General features: G+C 43.9%; 1 long non-coding RNA gene across 1 annotated transcript; it reads right to left on the reverse strand.

The window, feature by feature from the left end:
* Positions 1-11647: 11647 nt before the first annotated feature.
* Positions 11648-17889, reverse strand: LOC145534239 (uncharacterized). The gene is made up of 3 exons (XR_014074372.1): positions 17752-17889; positions 15274-15450; positions 11648-12781 (listed from the first exon to the last, which is right to left on the reverse strand). It is a non-coding gene; the product is annotated as an uncharacterized LOC145534239 (long non-coding RNA).
* Between the last annotated feature and the right edge of the window lie 263 nt (positions 17890-18152).

Raw genomic sequence — 18152 nt, forward strand, 5'->3', positions numbered from 1 at the left:
TCCGTTCAACCCATGCTCATTCCTCAATACCAGATGGTCCCCTCCACCTAACAAATCCTCATCTCCATCTCTGAGGGACCTTCCTGGGTGCTGGGCAACATTCCTTCACTCCCTTACTCCCTTCATCTTCGAATCACGGGTGATCTCACAGTTTGAACCTCCCCCCTTAATTTTGGAGATTGTCTCATAGAGTTCTCTTTCTGAACTATGAGCCCTCTGGGACAGCCACCTTGTCTTAATCTCTTTCACTTGGTTTCTGGCCAGCCAAGGGCAGATCTTTAGGAAGTATTTATTCCAACACTGATGGATTGAGAGGCCCTCTTACAAAAGAAGGTTTTGCTCAAAATGGAGAGACTTTTCAATCTAACGAGAGTCTGATAAGTTAACAGTGAACAAGTAAAGGAAAAGTTGTAAGACCTATTTTATCAAAATATTTCATGGACTAAAAAGGCCTAGAGTTTGAGTCAATTGAATCAGAAATTTTTTGTTGTTTATGAAATTATAAATAAGTTTAATCCTTTGAACTGTCTCATATATAGTAGCAATAGTGGAAATCAGGTATTTCTTGGATAAGGTTAGGAGCAAGGAAAACCCACAAGCCAGGGTGGACCTACGAATTGCTGCATGGTTAGTGGGTTTACTAACTGGCAGCCTGGAGGCAATCTATTTTATTAAGAGATTGAAAAATAGTTTAAAAAACCAGCATGTGAAGATTTCAATCAGAAATAGATGGGCACTTTTTAAACTGCAATTGGTTTCTAAAGAATGGGCAAGATAAGAATTGATAGAGGTGAATAGCTATCAAAATGTAGGGTGGAAAAAAAAGGAGCAAATTGCCACCTACTTGAAGTGAATAGCTCTTGTAATGTAATGGGTTTTAAACTTTAAAATTGTTTTGTACTATGACATACGTAACAGTGAAAGTCTGGGTTGAGAGTGTTTATTGGTTTTTTCCAATGGAAGATTGCCTGTTTGGTATTTGAATAATAATCTCCATATAAAAATATGGTAATGTAATTATGCTAACTAGTATTTTCTATAATTCAAGACTCTGTTTATAATAATATATCATATTTTGCAGTCAGGTAAGAATCCATTTGTTCCCTCCACCTGGGCCCAGAGATAGGAAGAGGAACTTTAATATATAGATCTCTGCAATCTGGTCCTCTCTGGAGTTAGCGTTTCCTGGAAGGTGATACAATAAATCTTACCAGAAATACCTTCATTTACCCCATGCCACCAAGCAGAGATGAAGCTGATTCTTTGAAATTTTTCAGATAAACTTGCTTTGACCAAACACACAGATGGAAACGTGCTAGTGTGAGGATATTAGCCAAGCTCAAAAACAAAGGAAGTAAAGGAGTGTTTTAAATTACTTTGGAGAAAACAAATAGAATAGATCAATTACATCTGTTATTACACACTGCATTATTGAGAAATTTATATGCACAAAATGTGTATGTCAACAGCTTGGATTATCATTTCACCCACATAAGGAAAAAACAAACTGTGAAGTATGGATGAGTCTGCGCTCAACAGAGTCCTCTTTTAGGCTGGTGGGTTTTTTTACTAAGACAATTTTGACAAAACTAGTCCATTGTTCTTACCTCTTTTTACTGAGAGTGTGAGTGCTCAGTTGCATCTGACTCTTTGTGACACTATGGACTGTAGCCTGCCAGGCTCCTCTGTCCATGGGACTGTCCAGGCAAAAATACTGGAGTAATAGCCATTTCCTCCTCCAGGGGGATCTTCCCGACCCAGGGATTGAACCCGAGCCTCCTGCATTGCAGGTGGATTCTTTACCACCATGACTCCTGGGAAGCCTTCTTTATACTGAGAATAGAAGCAATACTGGAGCCCCGGGACTATCCTGAGTGAGAATTTGCCTTTGACTGGGAGAGTGAACCCTGCAAATACGAGTTCATGGAGTAGTAGCAATCCGTTGGGTGGTGCCTAGTGGCTTGTCCCAATGTTCTATATCAACTCTGCTCAGGTCAACAGCCTTAGTAACTAGGATGAGGGTGCAGAGAGCTACAGTTTAAGTGAAAGTGGTAAATATGTTGGGAGGTGTGTTGCCATCCCAACTGGTCTCCATGACTAGTACAGTGGGCCAGATTTACCTATTAAAATTTATAAGGCTAAATATAAATTACTCTATATAGGTTTCTCAAAAACTCACAACCAAAAAAGCACATCAAAGGGAAAATAGCAGCATATGATGTGCCAAAGAAGCTTAAAAAGCATTCAGTTCAGTTTAGTCGTTCAGTCGTGTCCGACTCTTTGTGACCCCATGAACCACAGCATGCCAGGCCTCCCTGTCTATCAATAACTCCCAGAGTTTACCCTAACTCATGTGCATTGAGTCGGTGATGCCATCCAACCATCTCATCCTCTGTTGTCCCCTTTTCCTCCTGCCCTCAATTGTTCCCAGCATCAGGGTCTTTTCAAATGAGTCAGCTCTTCGCATCAGGTGGCCAAAGTGTTGCAGTTTCGGCTTCAACATCAGTCCTTCCAGTGAACACCCAGGACTAATCTCCTTTAGGATGGACTGGTTGGATCTCCTTGCAGTCCAAGGAGCTCTCAAGAATCTTCTCCAACACCACAGTTCAAAAGCATCAATTCTTCTGCACTCAGCTTTCTTTATAGTCAAACTCTAACATCCATACATGACTACTGGAAAAATCATAGCCTTGACTAAACAGACCTTTGTTGACAAAGCAATGTCTCTGCTTTTTAATATGCTGTCAAGGTTGGTCATAACTTTCCTTCCAAGAGTAGGCATCTTTTGATTTCATGGCTGCAGTCACCATCTGCAGCATTTGGAGCCCAGAAAATAAAGTCAGCCACTGTTTTCACTGTTTCCCCATGTATTTGCCATGAAGTGATGGGACCAGATGCCATGATCTTAGTTTTCTGAATGTTGAGCTTTAAGCCAACTTTTTCACTCTCCTCTTTCACTTTCATCAAGAGGCTCTTTAGTTCTTCTTCACTTTCTGCCATAAGGGTGGTGTTATCTGCATATCTGAGGTTATTGATATTCCTCCCGGCAATCTTGATTCCAGCTTGTGCTTCTTCCAGCCCAGCGTTTCTCATGATGTACTCTGCATACAAGCTAAATAAGCAGGGTGACAATATACAGCCTTGACGTACTCCTTTTCCTATTTGGCATTGAGGCTTTATTAATTGAAATACAACGCCTAGAGAGAGGGAGGTGATTGCCCCTTGGAACATAATACACTTAGAGTTTTGTGTTAAATTTTACGGCACCATCTTTTAATAAAGAATTTAATAAATTGAAATAAAATGCCCAGAATGGTGAAGGAGAAATGGTTGAAAGAAAGAAGGCTGTTAATTTTGGGAAAAAAGCAGCTTGTTTGGGGTAATCAAATAAATGAGAAAATGGACTTATTTCAGGTGTTTCCAGAGAGTAGGTAAGGCTTCCCTGGTGGCTGAGATGGTAAACAATCTGCCTGCAACACAGGAGACCTGAGTTTGATCCCTGGGCCAGGAAGATCCCCTGGAGAAGGAAATGGCAACCACTCTAGCATTCTTGCCTGGAGAATCCCATGGATAGAGAAGCTTGGCAGGCTATAGTCCATGGGGTCACAAAGAGTCAGACATGACTGAGCGACTGACACTTTCACTTCCAGAGAGTAGATACAGTTCCTACAGCAGCGTGGATCTGCCTAGACCAGCTTCTCTGTCATCTAATGACCCTCCAGCCCTTTGTATCCGGTTGTACTGGTCCTGACAATATCTCTATAGAGGAAATAGCAAGGGACAATAACCATGGCCAGCGACGGGAAAGAGGGGAATTTAGGGGAAAATCAAATAATGTTATAGGTCAATTTTTACAGGAATCGAGACAAAACTTTTCCACACATTCTTTACGCCCTTTCCCTCCATCATTCTTTTCTTCTCTCTCCTCTTCTTAGAATTTCCTCCTACAAATTTTAATTTATGTATAAGAGCCTCAGATATAACAAACTGAACAGAAGTGTGTTGATTCCAACCTCTTGCAGCATCCTGGTTACCTTTCTATTCAATCACAGTGACAGATGATTTGAGGTAATGATAAATCCATGCATTTAAAGCCTTGATTTCCTGAATAAATAGGTTGGATAGCTTCAATAATTGGATAATTAAAGCAAAAATGGAGATGCCAGTGGGGCCAGAAGCTGAGAAAATGAGAGTGGCTGGAGATTTCATTTTGGAAAAGTCAAAACCCAAAACTATAGTAGAAGAGCAGGTAAAATCAAAAGGCATATTCATTCACAGAAAAAAAAATAAAAGATGCGAGAGAGGAGGGGTTTGATTTAAACCAGAAATGCAAATAGTATGGAAAGATACACTTGAACTTCTTTGCATATTTTCTCCCAAAGAAAGTTGATCCCTTTCTCAGGGGCTCAAGATTCCAGAGTGAGCCAAGGAGGAGACCACAGAGGGTGGAGTCCTCTTGAATAAGTGCTTCCCACTACCAGGCCACTCCTGCCCTCTCCGTGTTTGGGCTCACACAAGCACACACGTGCGTGCACACACACACACACACACACCCCCCTCTTCTTTGCCCTCTCTCTTCTTCTTTTCCATTTCCCACACATTCTTACTGCCCTGTAAATATGGTCCTTGAGAGCTGTAGTTAGACTCCAGTCTGTAAAAAAAAAGCCACCAGAGAGGGCACTCACTAAGACAAAGTTGATACCATCAGACCCTAAAGGAGAAGAAAAGAAAGCAAGGCCATAGGGCTGGCACTATGCTGTTTCCAGATAGTGAAAACCCATCTCACAGGGACAGACTTGTTCATTCAGGACCCCAGTGCCAGGCAGGAAAGGTAGGTGGTTTCCTCCTCTTGCTGAGAGTCAGGTGTGCTTGCCCAAGGAGCCAGGCAAGCCCGCCCTCACTAGAATGCTGAGAGGGTCCCCACCCCATTCAGGGCTCTCTGGGAGCTGTCACCTCTGCTCTGGCCCTTAGCCACCCCATTTTACATGGCACCTGTCTGTCTTTTCCCTGGGCACACCAGCTTGCACTAGTAGTAGCGTTAGTTGCTTAGTTGAGTCCGACTCTTTGAAACCCCACGGACTGTAGCCTGCCAGGCTCCTCTGACCATGGGATTCTCCAGGCAAGAATACTAGAGTGGGTTGCCATTCCCTTCTCCAGAGGATCTTCCTGACCCAGGGATCAAACCGGGTCTCCTGCATTGCAAGTAGATTCTTTACTGTCTGTGCTACTGCAGGTGACCAAATGCTCACCACCCTCCCATCTTCGCCAGCTGCAGCCTGGGGATTGCCTCTGTGTGCTAAGTGCTCACTATTCACCATCATACTGTCTTAAGTACATCATCAATAGTTCAGCCCTCAAAATCACCCATTGCTTCCCATTTTATTGATGAGGATTTTGAGACTCGATAAGGATAATTAACTTCTTAGCAGATAATGAGTTCTTCCAGAAGGAGAATTCACACTCATGCTTTTAAAGTATGTATTGTCTACTGCCTGCCAGTGGCCTGGGAATCTCAGGTTATAAATACCATCACACTTTTGACCCCCTATAGCTCTTCTATTTTCAGTCATACATCCAACAAAGCATTTAGTAGGCACTTACTGTATATATGAGGGGCTCTCCTGGGCACTGAAACTATAGAAGTGAATGGTGTCCTCAGGACGTGGTGAGACAAAAATAAAAAGTAAGTACGCATGGGTACTGGGATTCCTTGGTGGCTCAGATGGTAAAGCCTCTACCTGCAATGTGGGAGACCTGGATTCATTCCCTGGGTCGGGAAGATCCCCTGGAGAAGGAAATAGCAACCCACTCCAGTATTCTTGCCTAGAAAATTCCATGGATGGAGGAGCCTGGTGGGACAGTTCATGGGGTCGCAAAGGGTCAGACACGACTGAGCGACTTCACTTCACTTCACTTCATGCATGTGTACTATATTGCTTCAGTCATGCCTGACTCTTTGCAACCCTATGGACTGTAGCCCTTCAGGCTCCTCTGTCCATGGGGTTCTCCAGGCAAGAATACTGGAGTGGGTTGCCATTTCCTCCTCCAGGGGATCTTCCCGACCCAGGGATTGAATCCCCTATTCTTATATCTTCTGCATTGGCGGGTGGGTTCTTTACCACTAGCACCACCTGGGAAGCCTGAATTTGGCACAGAATTATGAGGGACACCTATGCTGTTCATTATTATTATTACTATTACCCCTACACCACACTGGGCACTTTCTGTACAACATCACCTTTAATTTTCCCTATGACACTGTGTAACCCCAATGTTAGGTGGGACCTCTAGCATCTCAAGATCCAGGGAAGATATTGAAGACCTGGCTTGAAATGGCAAAGGTGCCCAGTTACCTTGACCAGTTTCACCATGTCATTAACTTGAATTAGAATAAGGGATTGGGTGTTTAGCATAATGTTCAGTAAAGAAACTGAAATGAATAAACTACTGATTTTTCATGCTACCTGTATTTTCTGTAATATGTAGGGGGTAGAGATTCTATTTAATAAAATGTCAGTGAGCAACACTTCCTGGAGCATCTATAGTGTACTTCACACCCTACTCGGTGCTGGGATGCAGTGATGAACATAGTCAACCTGGTTCTTACTCCTCTGATGCTTAGAAAAAGAGATGCTAATGAAATCACTACACAGAATCAACTAACTTGTTATAGGCTGGTCTCAACTCCTCAATGCTAAGGAGAAACACAAAAGAGAGTTGTCCCTGCTCTTGGTGTAGAGTCTTAAAAAAGATGGCAGTATATCCACACAAGCAAATGTTGGGGTGGGCGAGGCATGGGGAATCGCAGTATGCAGGAAACTGAAAGAGCAGAGCCCACTCCAGCAAGAGCAGTGGCAGCTGCTTGCCTCGACCTGGACAGTCTCCCCCAGGCTCTGCCGGGTGCAGAGAGGGCCTTGGAGACTCTGTGCTTTGTTCTCCAAAGCCAGACAGCTCCCTTACAAGGGAGTAATTCAGCTTTGCAAGGCTAGCTTCAGTGCCCAGCAACTGGTTTAACTGAATGTTTCCCTTCTCAATGAATTGCTTTGGCATTATTTAAGCCCAGTCATAATATTGTGGTTCACAGGAAGCTAAAAAGTGACCTTTGTAAGTTGATCAAATCATAAAACTAATGAAAATGGATGGCTGGGGCTTCCAAAGGGGACTGCAGACAGGCCTCCTCTAGGCGGCTCTGCCCAAGCTCCTTTTTAGGCAAACACTGCTTTTTAAAAATGTATGTTTTTTTAAGTGTTTCTTTTCCTCCTGTCAGCCATTAATTCTTGCCAGCCTAGACTAAATCCAGAGGTGTTGCTCTGTAGCTTTTACTGACACTACGTACACTGAGTCTCGTATGGGCATTTGTTCCCTAACGCTCTGCCTACCAGCTCCCTCCCATCTCTGTCCAAGTCAGTCAGTGAACACTCACTCGAAGACCATAACAGCCAAGAAACTGGATTTCCTTTCACTCCTCACCAGCAGAATCGCTCCAGCTTAGTGGAAATAAAAAGAGTTCTCTGGATGCCAGACTACGTGGTCACATTAACAATTAAGTGGAAGGTAAACCTACACATGGCAACCCACTCCAGTTCTCTTGCCTGGAAAATCCCATGGATGGAGGAGCCTGGTAGGCTACGGTCCGTGGGGTTGCAAAGAGTCAGAGATAACTGAGCGACTTCCCTTCACTAACCCTACAAAATATTGTAGGCAGCAAAGTTTGAAGGTGGGAGGAGAAGGGGACGACAGAGGATGAGATAGTTGGATGGCATCACCAACTTGATGGACGTGAGTTTAAGTAAACTCTGGGAGTTGGTGATGGACAGGGAGGCCTGGCGTGCTGCAGCCCATGGGGTCACAAAGAGTTGGACACGACTGAGCAACTGAACTGAACTGAAACCTACAAAAGGAAAGGGTCTGGAAACCACAGCCTTGAAAGTGCCTCCTTGTGCAGGAGGCAGGATGCTATGAGTGCTGTCTTTCAGTGTCTGGCACTATATCATTTCCTAGCTGTGCGACAACGGGCAAGGGAATCTCTGGACACCTCCACATTGTCATCTGTAAATAAGGAGAGTAATGGTGGCTACCCCAAAGGTGAAGCCCTTGGATCTATCCAGGACACCGAGGCATCGTGTGCAGTGAAGGACAGCAGTGTTGTCATTGCTGCTTAGAGTCCTAGAGGGGAATCTGCCACAAGGCGATCACAATGGACACTTTGAGTCCTTAGGTCTCAGACTGGCCTTGCCCTGGGACTTAGATGCTGCTTCCTGCTCCATCTGGGAGGAAAAAGGACTTCCTGTTGGAGGAACATCAAGGCCACCTGGTTGACGCTACACTGTTTTGATCTGGTTTGGACTTATATCCCTGTTTCTGGTCTCCTGCGTTGCCCAGGCACGGAGCTGAACTCTGGGATTGTAACCACCTGCCTTGCTCCCACCTGCTCTGAGGCCATCCTTCTGATGAACGACAGTGCCCTCTACTCTTCCACTCTGTTGACGTTCATCATGTCAACATTCTAACCTGCTGGGTTGGAAAAATAACTGGTCCTTTTATTCAAATATAGCTTTATATAATTTCTCAGCTTGGGAAATGCTTTTCCTTGTAGAGATTTCAAGGATAAGTCTGAAAGGAGCTTCCTGCTGAGAGGGGCACAAGATTCAAATGATTCAGACATGAAATCAAATTCAAGCTGGCAGCCGTTTCATTGTCCTGGGCTCCCCAGTCAAAACTCTGAAACAGGGATGCTATGAGGTGAGACCACCATGGACTTTGGCTCCAGGACAGAGGGTGGAGAAGTCTTCCGAGGGTGGGACCTGCTGGAGGCCTGGTAAGATGAGGAGCCTCTGGAGGAACCTGGTCTGTTTGGCTTCAATAAAAGAGCCAAGTTCAACTTTCAGATGTGTGTGTGTGTGTGTGTGTGTGTGTGTGTGTGTGTGTGTGTGTATGTGTGTGTGTGTGTGTGTATGAAGGCTGCACAGAGAGATACCAGGAAGCCAGTGGGCCCTCTGACCACAGAGACCAGGAATGAGGGAGCATTTTAATTTTAAACTTGACTTTCTGTCCCAATCCTGATGAATTTTGGAATTCATTCTCTGAGAAACTCTATGAAAGCGTATACTGTATTTCAGGGCCTCAAATGCATCCCAGGGCTAAATAAAAATAAAATGAGAAGGTTGAAGTGAGAAGATTTACTTTTCTGATGCCAGCCCTAGGCGCTTGATTTGGGGGTTCTGCTAAATGCTGAAAGAAGAGGGATGTGGAAAAATAAAGGAAACACCTCAGAGTTCTGAGTGAATGGTGAGGGTGTGGGCTGGGAGGGCCGGCTGCCCCATCCCAGGCTGAGAGAAAAGGCCCATCGCAGCTGGCTTATCATGGAAAGAAGATTGGCCTTTTCTATCCTTCATCAGCACAGACTCCCAAATAAAGGCAGCAGGGCATGTACAGCTAAGCTTAAATCCTGGCTTCATCCCTCGCCAACTGTGTGGTCTTAGGCAAGTTATTTCACCTCTCTGAACCTCAGTTTCCTTGTCTACAAAATAGAGAAAATAGTGCTCAAAGGCCTGTGTTAGTTTGCTAGGTCTGCCATAACAAAGTATCATAGACAGGAGGCTTAAACAGATAATTGATTATCTTAGAATAAACCAGAGGCTAGAAGTCTGAGAGCAAGGGGTCAGAAGCCTTGGTTCCTTCTGAGTGAAGAGGACTCTGTGCCAGGCCTCTCTCCTGGCTCCTGGGGGTTAGCTGGCATCTTTGGCAGTCCTTTGCACGTGGAAGCATTGCCTGCATGTCTTTGCGTGGTATTATCCCTGTCCATATGTCTCCCTGTCCGAATTTCCTCTTTGATAAGGACAATAGACACGTTGGACTAGGGGTCCATCCTATTTCACTGTGACCTGATCTTAATTAATTTCATCTACAAAGACCGTGTTTCCAAATAAATCACTTTCTGAGGTATCAGGGGTTAGGACTTCAGCCTGTGAATTTGAGGGGAAACAATTCAACCGATAACAGGCTTGTTTTAAGAATTAAGAAGTTAGACCTGCACTAAAAGTACTTAACATAATCTCCATTAAAAGTAAATGTTCCAGTTTGCATTCCCATCAACAGTGTAAGAGGGTTCCCTTTTCTCCACACCCTCTCCAGTATTTATTGTTTGTAAACTTTTGGATGATGGCCATTCTGACCAGTGTGAGATGATACCTCATTGTGGTTTTAATTTGCATTTCTCTAATAATGAGTGATGTTGAGCATCTTTTTATGTGTTTATTAGCCATCTGTATGTCTTCTTCGGAGAAATGTCTGTTTAGGTCTTTTGCCCACTATTTGATTGGGTTGTTCATTTTTCTGGTATTGAGCTGCATGAGTTGCTTGTATATTTTGGAGATTAATTATTTGTCAGTTGTTTCATTTGCTATTATTTTCTCCCATTCTGGGGACTGTCTTTTCACCTTGCTTATAGTTTACTTCATTGTGCAAAAGCTTTTAAGTTTAATTAGGTCCCACTCGTTTATTTTTCTTTTTATTTTCATTATTCTGGGATGTGGGTCATAGAGGATTTTGCTGTGATTTATGTCAGAGAGTGTTCTGCCTATGTTATCTTCAGATAACAATGTGGAGATTTCTTAAAAAACTGGAACTAGAACCACCACATGATCCAACAATCCCACATGCTGGGTGTATATCCTGAAGAAACCAGAATTGAAAGAGACACATGAACCCCAATGTTTACTGCAGCACTATTTACAATAGTTAGGATATGGAAGCAACCTAGATATCCATCAGCAGGTAAATTGATAAGGAAGTTGTGGTACATATACACATAGGAATATTACTCAACTATAAAAAGGAACACGTTTGAGTCAGTTCTAATAGGTGGATGACCCTAGAGCCTATTACAGAGTGAAGTAAGTCAGAAAGAGAAAAGCAAATACTGTATATTAATGCATATATTTGGGATTTAGAAAGAGGGTACCGATGACCCTACTTGAGGGGCAGCAAAGTAGACACAAATGCAAAGAACAGACTTTTGGACTCAGCGGGAGAAGGCAAGGGTGGGATGATTCGAGAGAATAGCACTGAAACATGTACATTACCATATGTAAAACAGATGGCCAGTACAAGTTTGATGCATGAAGCAGGGCACCCAAAGCCGATGCTCTAGAACAACCCAGAGGGATAGAGTGGGGAGGGAGCTGCAAGGGGGGGTTCAAGATGTGGGGGACACATGTATACCTGTAGCCGATTCATGTTGATGTATGGAAAAAACCATCACAATATTGTAAAGTAATTATCCTCCAATTAAAACAAATAATTTTTTTAAAAGCAAGTGTTCAATAAAGGAAGTTATTGCTATTTCTATCTTTGGCTAAACCTTCATTTACTAAAGATTTGTCTTTAGCTGGGCCAGATGCCTGGAAAAATATCAGCTTCCATATTCATCAACTATGTCATCTAATTTACCCAGGACATGTGTGTGCACAGGAGAGGTGCTGGGCTTGTGGAGATTTCTAAGCTAAGTCTACACAATGTCCAGACATGGGCCAGTCCTATGGCAAAGGTATGGTTACATATGTGCATGTTGGGAAAACTACATAGGAAAATCCCTTTGCTCCAAAATCGAACCCCCATGAAATTTAACTGCAAGAGACACTCAGGATTAGCTGCCAGTCACCCAGAGCTCATTTTATTTCAAACACAGGACAAGGGAGAGAGGAAGAAGACCTCATTCCAGGGCCTGAGCCCTGTGCAGGGAAAGCAGGCTTGGTTAGCAGTACAAAACTCCTGGAAACATGCCTAAGAGTGGGTTACCTGGAAAGGCAAAGGGACACAGAGCGAAGAAATGATGTCACAATACAGTGACTGTCACCAGCTCTGTCATAAACCCAGAGGACTGGGCTCCCCTGTGCAACCATCAGGGATCGACTCTAAGGCAGGTGCGTGCTCCTGAGGCCTGGGAATCCAACCGGAAGGCTGAGATGCTGCCACCTGCTCCGCAGCAGCCTTGCTGTGTGACCCTAGACAATATTCTCTCCCTCTCTGGGCCTAGGTGGCCTTGTCTGTTAAATGAGCGGCTAGGCTACCTTTTCTCCACAGAGTCCAGCGTCCTTTGATATTCTGATTCTGGCTCAGGCCCAGACCCCGAGTCTGTTAGAAAGAAACCTGCTGAAGTATGAGCACCATGAGGGATAAGGCCGTCTTCAGCTTAGGCTTCTTTCTGGTCGGACTGCTGCTGTGCTGAGGTTGGGCCTCTGGATCAGGCTTTGGAAGGAAGAAAAAAGAAGGAGCGATCATCTGCCTGCATTAAAAAGGAAAGAGCAAAGTGCCATCTGATGAAAAGCGGCTCAGGCTCGCCCATGCCCATCTTTGAAGCGTGGAAAGGCACTTTCCCTGAATAGTGCGAGTGAATGTGATGAATGAGGCTATTTGATTAAGCAGGATGAAACTGGTGAGCCAGGCTCTCTGTGTTTTATTTTGCCTAATGGCTTGTAATCAGAAATCACGCCGTCATCTTTTCCTAAGTGGGAGCCAGCGGCGAGGCTTACAAGTAGTTCTGCGTCTGCAGCTCTTTTGAAGACTACACTTCTCTCCTGGAGCCAACGGGAGATTATGAATGTGGAGGGATCGCTGATGAAGTCTTCACCAACACCAGAGTAATTGGATCAGTTTGTCAATTCCGTTAACAGTCCATTGGTTCAATTTCCTTTTGTAAATCTAGGTTCGATAGCCGATACCTAGTACAGTGGCTGGTGTCAAGTTGCACGCTTCAAAAATATTTATTAAATGAATTAATCTGTGAGGGAATGGAACAATGAGGGAATGCATGAATAATGGATGGAAACCTCGTAGGTAAGGGGAGAATAGGTACAGATGAGTAGTTAGCTGCTTGTGTCAAACAGAGGTAGTTTTTGGTAGGACATGAGAGATGTTTGTGATGTAGGATCCAACGGTTTATCCCTTAGTGGTAAACACAAAGATGCCTACTCTGTCCCTCACTTACTGTGTAAACTGAGGACAGTTGCTTGGCCTATCTGTACTTCAGTTTTTTCATCTCTAAAATGAGGATAATAATAATACTGACCTAGCTCAAAAGAATGGTGGGAAGATGGAATGGCAGGGTATATCTGAGCGCTGATCACACTGTGTAGCCCAGTGGGCTCTGGATTAGACAGTGAGAGAGGAACTGGCCCCAGGCCTGAGCTGCAGATGCACAAGGCAGCTGCCTTTATAGCCTGATTTCAAAGGACAGATAAAGCCCTTCTCTCCCACATATCATCCCACTGACCTATCGTTTGCTTAAAATTCCTACTCTTAGAATTCTCTTTGGGCTAAAGCAAGGTCCAGAGAAGTTACATGAGAAGGTGACACATCTAGCCATCAACCCCCCAAGTTACTTTTCAAACTTGAATCTGCCTTCAAAAGACAGGGCACTGTGCACAGTCAGCAAAGCCTTGGCTTGGAGGCACTCTATTCAAATCCAGGCTGTGTTATTTACTAGCTGTGTGACCTTGGGCAAATTACTTAGCTTCTCTGAATCTCAGATTTCTCAACTGTAAATGGCTAATGACATTTACCTCTCAGTGTTACCATGGAAATAATATGAGATTATGTACATCAAACTCTCCATCTATCACTCATACTCAGTTAAAGGGGAGTGATTACAATACAATTTTTCCTTCATTGAAGATGTTCATAAGAACACTGTTATGGACTGAATACTTTGTCACTGAAAACTTTATACAATGAACCCCAATGTGCTGGCAATAGGAGGTGGGGTCATTGGGAGGTAATTAGGTGCAGATGAGGTCACTATGGTTAGGCCCCCAAAGTGGGGTTATCTTCACATAAGGAAAAGAGACCGGAATTCTCTCTTTCTCCATCATGTGAGGATGTAGTAAGAAGGTGGCTGTCTACAAGCCCAGGAGGGGAATCCTTACCAAAAACCCAACAGTGCTAGCACCTGGATCTCAGATTTTGATCCTCCAGAGCTGTGTGAAATAAATGTCTGTTGTTCAAGCCACCCAGTCTGTGGCATCTTGTTGCAGCAGCCCAAGTTGACTAATACAAGCAGGAAAGGGAATTCTCAAAGATTTCCAACAATATTTGGAGCAATAGCAGCAAGTTGCAGCTTCCAAAGCAACTACTTTGAAAGACATTCCTCATCTTCATATAATCCCTGCTAGAACACACAGAGGATCAGGGACAGTCCATTGAAAGAGGGGTCAGGGAGACGAACACGATGGGTAGGGGAATGGGGAGAGAGAAGGTCATTCTGCTTCCTTGTGACTCGCACCACTCTCGTGAGTCCCTGGCTTCCTGTTTCCCCTGCCTCTCCCTCCCTGTGCTGCGCCCCATCCCTCACTCCCATCTTCTGCCAAAGGGAGCAAAGGACAAAGATTTCTCCTCCTCCTCCAGAAACTGCTGTGTTCAGTTCATTCATTTACCCCCACATTTTGTAGCTCAGGATGCTGGGAGCCTGCTCCCGGCTAGAGAATCTAAGGGCAAATGAATCCTAGTCTTTCGCTGATTTTCTAAATCAGCTTTCTGAACCTTACCTTACCTCTGCCCCAGGACAGAACTGAGGACCCCACAAGGTCTGCCCACCCAGATATTCCATCTTCACCTTTCCAGGGGATGGTGGGAGTCTAGGGGGTAGGGAAGAAAGAGAGACACACAAAACAACTACAGGCAGGGCCATATTTGGGCTGCAGCAGAGAAAAGGGTTAAATGGAGATTTTCTTCTCACATCTTACTGAGATCATTTTGTGCTTCCAATCTCAAGGGAAGCAAGCAGTTTGCACATTTACCGTTTCCTATCAGTCGACCATCTGTAGGCACCACCTTCCACAAAGAGCTTATACATTAACTGGACACTTTATCATTGTAATATATTTGGAAAATCAAAATCCAGCTGTTATAAAGCTATAAACTGGAGACTTTATTACATATTGTTTATCACTATGTTAGTATTTGGAGATTCATAATGCAGGGACTTTGAGATCTATCTGTATTGCCAAAGAGGCCAAAGTTTATTTCCCTAATAATATGCAAATAGAGCCTTTATACCAGATAATGAATAATCACTTTAGATTAAAGGCTGAATTTTCTTTTACTGGTACAGGCAGTGCAGCCTTTTGCATGCAGTTAATAATTAATTTAAAGAATTACCTCTTCAGTGAGCCCTGCTTACATTATTTATTAAGTGTAATTAAAGTATTTATTAGTCAAGTAATAAATGAGAAACAACCCTTAGCACGTTAACAGTGTTGTAAAATAATCACTGACCGTGTTTATCTGCAAAGCAAGACTGAGTGAGGCTCAAGTGTGTTGGTGGCTGGTTCGCGATCATTCGGTGCCTTGTCAGTATACTTCAATGTTGGGTGCGGGTCTGGCACGCCCACTTGCTTCTTGGCTTGGTTCAATCCACAACAACTGAGTGCCTTGACTTTTTCTATTGTTGATCTGTGTTTGTTGATTTAAAAGCAAAATAAAGGGGATTTCTTGGTTCAAGCTAGCACTCTGAGGCTACCTTGCTGCTTAAAGCTTAAAATGGCTGTTCCAACATTGCCATCTTGGAATTTCTTGAAGGATGGCTGCAATCATTGCCTGTAATTAAGATGACTATACAATTCATTGTCCAGACCAGGACAATTTTCTTCAAAAACGAAAGAGGCTATTATTGATAACATATAAAATGAGAGCATTCTAGGGAAAGCAGAACAGAGCCTCCAAAAATTAATGTGACTTTTATCCATTCAGCTGGGTTACTCCTACCAGATTGTAAATATGAGAATCAGTTTCTACTCATGACTACCACTCTCCATACAAAGTTTTAGATAAAACCCTGGAGACCCACCTTCTCTCAATTTTAGGCAAATTGGGGCTGTCCTTCGTCTCCTTTAGGAAACTTTTCCTGGTCCCTCCAACCAGAAATGCCCACACCCTCCTCTAACTCCCACTACATTGCTTACACCTCTGTGTGAATCCACTGCTGGCAGTATCTTCATTTATGTATTTATTTTAAAATCTATTCCATGAAGAGACTGCAAACTCTTTGAGGAAAAAGACAGACTGTACTTGTAAAATTTTAGTTCTTTCAACATTCTTCCCTTGGTGCCTCACTAAACGTGGATACGTAGTAAACATTTACTAAACAGGTTTCATAGTTTGGAAGCCTCAACTCGTATTTTCCTAACCAGAAGAGAGGGTGAAATTTCACTCCAGGATCACTGAGCAGAATCTGTAACTAAACAAATGGGCCTGTGGAGTGGACATAAGCAGAGGAAGATGTGGCCAGCAGGATCACCAGGGCCATTCAGGTTTGCCATGGAAATCACCTGAGGGTGGGATTGTTCACAAATCAACAAAGTCCCAAGACCCTCTCCAGTTCAACTAGTGCCTCACTGGTCCTACGGTATCATGCTCAACCTTTGTTCTCTGAGCCCTTGATTTGGGATGTTCCCCATCCTATGCCAACTGAAAATCAAGAGTAAAATCTATTGAAGTGTATACAGGTTAAGAGATGTCCCTGAGCTTGCCCAGATGATTGGGGCATCTCTTCAAATCCTACCTCCTCACCTATGTGATCCCACCTACCTCACATTCCACCTCGTATCTGAAGACTTTTTCTGACAGCCTCTCCGACCATGTAAAACTTCATATTGTGCATTCCTCTTATTTCAATCCTTTGCATCTCTGGGTTGCATAAGCCTTTGGCTCTCCAGCAAAGGATGCTCCCTTCTCATTTTCCTACATTTCCTCATGTGCTGGGCACGCAGCAGGTGCTCAGCAGTGCAGAAAGGGGACCCAGACCTTACCCAGCTCTTCCTGAACCCCACCCTCTCCTGCCTCTTGCCTCCACCCTCACGCACTTCCCAGGATCCCACGTGTCACTTATCAAAAAGTGGTAAGTCACTCATCAAAAGATGTGACCTATTAAAAAGCAAAGGAAGTGACGTGAGGGCAAAGTTAAAGGGGCTGGCAGGCATTTGAGAAAGCAAACTCAGAGAATCAAGCTTCGTACTTAATAATAGCCAACACTACTGGGCCCAAACTTGTGAGCTTATAAATTGATTTGTCTTTGGGCCCTTTACAGAGCTGTTTCTAGGCGACCGACAGGTCAGCCGTATATCATGTGCGCTTAGGCCTTGTGCGGTGGCAGCCTGCTTCTGACCTCTTAATCAAGCCGAGTGCTGGGCACTGAGAGGAGATATGTGATCACTTATGGAAACGCCCAGCTGGCGTCGCTCCCACAAACCATCTGCCTGTCTCGCTATGGTCAGACTGACTGTCTGCTAATGCCCCCTTCTCCTATGAGCCATTTATATATTTCCTCAGCCTTTTTTTTAAAGTGGAAAACAAATAGCATTACTGGATGTGCTCTGCTTGGCTGCAGCTGTGAATCACAAAGTTGGAAATCAGTCCAAGATAGAGTCAGACATCACATTCTTTGCTTGGTTGGGGAGAGGGCCAAACTGCTGATCTAGCCTCATTTGGTCTCTGATATTTTATTTATCTATAAATTTGACATGGCCCTGTTAGGAAACATCTTGCTATTGTGCATTTTCCCATTCTTTTTGTTTCCAAAGGGAAGGAGCTTTTGCTTTAGTTGTAACCCAGGGTCAAGATTTCTTCTTGGCCTTGTCAGGAGGTAATCAGTGTAAAGGCAATACAACGTGAGAATTATATGCAGCTGGTAGCAGCAGGGATCGGAGAGGGGTAATAGAGGTTTGACATAATTCCCCTTGGCTCTTTGATACTTACCAAAGTCAGTAATAGATCACAGATACAGAATAGTGGACAGAACTAGATGAACCTGGGTGATACCCTTGCCCATCATCATTGTTCTGTTCAACTAGGATCGAATGAGTCCCGCTCAGGAGGACAGCCTCATGCCCTTCTGAGTAGAGAACACCCAATCCCTGTTTGTGAGGTAGCATTCTGACAGTCAGTTAATCAGCCAATCAACATGTCAATATTGACTATATCCTCTGTGTTTATATTAGTTTCAGTTTCTCAGAAGCAGACCTGAGGTAATGCTGTGCATGCAAATTGTTTAGCAGAGATCATAGGTAAGACCAGGAGAGAAGCAGGGCAAGTAACATGAAGGGGAAAAGACAGTGAATAATGGCAATACCCTTTATTTAGTGGCCACTGCTGGGCAT

The sequence above is a fragment of the Giraffa tippelskirchi genome, chromosome 14, assembly GCF_054371585.1.
Source record: "Giraffa tippelskirchi isolate mGirTip1 chromosome 14, T2T-mGirTip1v1.2.pri, whole genome shotgun sequence".
Taxonomy (NCBI): Eukaryota; Metazoa; Chordata; class Mammalia; order Artiodactyla; family Giraffidae; genus Giraffa; species Giraffa tippelskirchi.